The sequence below is a fragment of the Peromyscus leucopus genome, chromosome 20 (assembly GCF_004664715.2).
Source record: "Peromyscus leucopus breed LL Stock chromosome 20, UCI_PerLeu_2.1, whole genome shotgun sequence".
NCBI classification, from domain to species: domain Eukaryota; kingdom Metazoa; phylum Chordata; class Mammalia; order Rodentia; family Cricetidae; genus Peromyscus; species Peromyscus leucopus.
This window is the reverse complement of record NC_051080.1, coordinates 9,640,531-9,645,159: the sequence shown is the minus strand read 5'-3', so window position 1 is coordinate 9,645,159 and position 4,629 is coordinate 9,640,531.

Here is a 4,629-nt window from a genome sequence, read left to right as displayed (position 1 = left end):
GGGTGGACATGTTATTGGTGTCCTAATCTGAGTGAATCGATGTTTGCTTGTCTCCCGCAAGAACAATTCACACACTTGGTACTTTATGTGTGGGGTCCCAATGATGGGCTTAGGGGTGGTACCTGCCTTGTCTCTGCTCTGGGCAATAGGAGAGCGACTGGGGCTAAGCTGTCTGAAGGTGGAGCACGCAAAGGGAGCAATCTTGATGTCATCCTTTCCCACGCGGCAGGAATGGCAGGCTCTCCTAATCTACTGGGTGATTTTGTGTGTCCACTTGACACAAACTAGTGTCGTCAGAGAGGAAGAGCCTCAGCTGAGGAAATGCCGCCCATGAGATCCAGCTGTAGGGCATTTTCTCTTTTAGTGGATCAACGGGGGAGGGCCCAGCCCAGGGTGGGTGGTGCCAACCCTGGCCTACTGGTCCTGGGTTCTATAAAAAGGTGAGTTGAGCAAGCCAGGAGAAGCAAGCCAGTAAGCAGCCCCCCTCCATGGCCTCTGCATCAGCTCCTGCCTCTGGGATCCTGCCCTGTTTGAGTTCTTGTCCTGACTTCCTTCGGCGATGAACAGTGATGCTGCAGTGTAAGCCAGACAAACCCTCTCCTCCCCAACTTGATTTTTGGTCACGGTGTTTCGTCACAGCAGTGGAAACCCTGACTAAGACACTTGCTGTAGTAGTGGTTGCCTTGCTCCTGCCTTGAGTGGAAAGACACATAAACAAGACAGCAGTGCTCCACCTGCAGGAGGAGTGTCTGTGGGGAAAGTTCCAGAAAGGCCATCTTCCTCTATCGGTATGCAATGGCATCCCTCCTTGATGAATGGAATTGGCCATGTGATACCTCAATCCTTGAAAGTGACACATACATATGGGATGCCATACTAAGCATGGTGTGGCATCAGTAAGACATGCCACTGAAGCTGAGATGTCCAGAAAGAATTTGCCTGTTTAAGAAGGGAATTATGAGAAAAAGATGCAGATGCTGTCCTCTGCATTATTCTCTGAATTGACAGAATGAAAGAAAAAAAAAAAACAAAACAGGGCACATGCCCTTTAATCCCAGAACTTGGAAGGTAGAGCCAGGCAGTTGCTGTCAATTAGAGGCCAACAAGGGGTAAGGGGTATAGTGTGACACTCTCTGTCTCTGTGTATCTCTCCTCTCTCTCTCTCTCTCTCTCTCTCTCTCTCTCTCTCTCTCTCTCTCTCAAAATAAAGTGGTATGGCAATGCAGTGTGATAAAAATCTCTTACACTCCAAGAGACTGGAACTTTTGTAGGACCTCACAGTCAGTTAATAATACACCTTGCAGTCACTTAAGACTGATAGCCTACTGTGTAGTCAGCCTGTTTGTTTAACCCGTGCTTAACAATCAACCTTATTTACCTTTGATTCCCACATAGTCAGCTTTTACAACCAAAGTGAATGAGTAGCCATAATCTCGAGTTACCTACTCTTCCATGTCCCTGACCCAGGAGTAATGCATGTATGCTTTGTTTGTGTTGTGGGAATCATATATTGAAAGCAATCTTATAACAATGAGTATCCATAATCATTGAAGACAACATGTAGGGGTATTGTTTGATAAACAATGATAAATATAATATTGTTTGTTATCTGGGTCAGTTGGGGTCATTTGAAGTATAAAATGTTGAAGATTTCTGCTAAGTGTCCCTCATTCCTTCTCTGTGTGATACTCTGTGCTCTTCATCCCTTTGTTAGGGATAGCCACGTGAGCACACATGGATATACAGTCATAGAATAGAGACAGATTCAAAAGATGGCATCCAGGCAGACACAGATTCAGACTCATACAGCAGACAGGCAGGGATGATGGGAGACACCGGAGAGCAAAGTGGGGAATTCCTATCCGGGCTCACTGTTGGTTAAATGACACCAAAGGGAAATGCTGTGTTGATTTCTGCCCTTAATGCAACGCCGACACGTTATTGGTAACTGAGTTTATTATTTGTGCATTCAGACTGATGCACGATGGACCGCTAGCTTGCCATTTCATATGTCATGGTGGAGGGCTTAAAAGGAAGAAAGTACAAATGATATGAATGCTAAATAGTCCTCCCCGTGATCCCCAATCCTGGGATCCATAGGGAGAATTTGGCAATTGTAGCGGTAACGCCCGCATTACCAATACCCGTTCACCATGTCTGAGCGAAGGGCTGTGGATTAAAAAATAGAGACAAGAGACAGCGGGTCATTTGTACGATTGGATGTCGAATGCCGTTTATTGAAAGAGGGAAGAAACCTTAAATACAGGCTTACAACACAAATGGAGGATCCCCTGAGGGCAGAAGTTCGCTACCAATGGTCTACATTCTAGACCCAATGTTCTGCATTCTTGCATCTAAGTTGTTTACACCAAATACAGGATGCACCTAAGTTGTTTACACCACAAGCAGGATGTAGGAACAAAGAACCTCCTGTAAGCTCTCCAATGATCCTAAGGTGAGAAGGACACCGGCAAGGAATCTGAATAGGGAGGACACCTGGTCAGCAAGCAAGGCCGCAGTCACTCACAGTCGGGGGTCAGGGCCCATGGCGCCCACAGGCAATGAGAAGGAGGAAGGAATGGAACATATCCCTCATGCATGATCTTTAACACAGAGGAAAGAAAAACACCCATGGTGCACAGGGGCCTTAATGGCTTGGTGTGATAACCATGGAGTACTGTGCCATTGAACTGTTTGAATTGGGAGAGGCTTTTACATGAGAAATTAGTCACAGCCTTGCTCCTAAAGCTGTAGGACAAGGGAGTAAATGGGATCAGCCTAGTGTTGTGGACGCAGAAAAACTAATAGAACCACACATCCCTGCTTAAGACAAAAGCTATATGATCTGTGGTGATGTGAATAGGTATGGCCCCCATAGACTCATGTGTTTGAATGCTTGGCTCATAAGGAGTGGCACTATTAGGAGGTGTGGCCTTGTTCAAGTAGGTGTGGCCTTGTTCAAGTAGGTGTGACCTTGTTGGAGGAAATGTGTCACTGTGGGGCAGGCTTTGAAGTTTCATATGCTCAAGCTATGCCCAGTGTAGCACATAATCTCCTGCTGCCTGAGGATCAAGATGTAGAACTCTCAGCTCCTTCTACAGCATCATGTCTGCCTGCAGGCCACCATGCGTCTCGCCATGATGATAATGGACTAAACCTCTGAACTGTAAGCCAGCCCCAGTTCAATGTTTTCCTTTATAAGAGTTGCTGTGGGTCACGGTGTCTCTCCACAGCAATAGAAACCCTAACTAAGACGTGATCTGAGACAATATGAGGGAAATCAGTTTCTGACGGGTGACTCACAGGAACTGTCACAGATGCTCAGTGTCCTCCAGCAAGGGGGTCCCCTGACTACTATGAACAATACAGGAAGGATAAACATGGAAGTAATCAAGCATGAGAAAGGCAGTGTCTCATGGCCTGTTCATTATACCAGATAGGACCGGGAGGTTGAAGAGAGGTTGAATCAGCAGTTACCTTGGGACTAGTACAGGCTTTAATGTGTGATGCATGGCCTTATTAGAAGGAAGCACCCTGGCAGGTCTGAACAGTGTGGACTGATATGTAAACAACTTCATAAAGTAATAAAGCAATCAAGAGGGAATGTTAAAAAAAAAATCAGACAAAGGGACCTGTGTGGGAACTGGAAAGCAAATTTGAGGCAATATTAGTGACAAGCTAGAGTTCCTGAGGAAAAAATGTTAGCAAAATTCACTGGTATTGAACCTCTGGAAGGTTTGTAGGCCTGAAGCAAAAGTTTAATTAATATATAAATGTCAGCACTACAAGGGGAAAAGACTGTTTGTCGCCAGGATGGTAATTAAACACCCACCCCCAACCAGAATGAGCTATGCAGACTCCTCTCCTGAGAGGAAGTATACTGGGACTGGAAAGTGTTGGCCCGACCTAGAGACCTCTCAGTAGCCGCATGTAGCCAATGGAGAGGCAGCAGCCAGGCAAGCTTAGCTCAGAAACAGTCAGCTCTGTGGAGAGTGTTCCTCATAGCGGGTGTGACATGGCTGCTTCCTCTAGGCCCTGGGCCAGCCCAAGCCCCGCCGAGCCTGTTACAGGTGGGAAAAGGCTTGTCATCCCTGTGGTAGCGCTTCAGCATGAGGAAATGGAGCAACGCATGGCAAATGGTTGTGGATAGTGGGGGGTAACTGAGGAAGTAGCTCCCATTCACACAGCTGCACTCAACGTTGGACTTTTGAGAAAACAACGGATAGAAGACATGGAAAGTTTTCACGCTGCATTGGACCACACTATCATTTTCCCTCAGTGTCCCTGAAGCTACTGACTTCTGAAATCGACGGGCGATTGGTTGGCATGGTGGGCGGTGGTCCTTCAGAGGCCCTGCCACCCTTTGCAAAACCCCTTCATCTCACAAGTGATGGAATGCTAACTTCTGGATGTCTGAAGAGATTTACAAAGGCATCTGAGAGCTGGAGAGATGGCCCAGTGGTTACGGCCCGCGCAGAGGACTCAAATTCAGTTCCCACCACCCACGTCATGGAGTCGACAAACAACCACCTGTAACTCCAGCTCCAGTGGACTCCAATGCCTCTGGCCTCTGAGGGCACCTGCCATCACCTGCACATACCCACCCCTCACACCCACACATAATTAAAA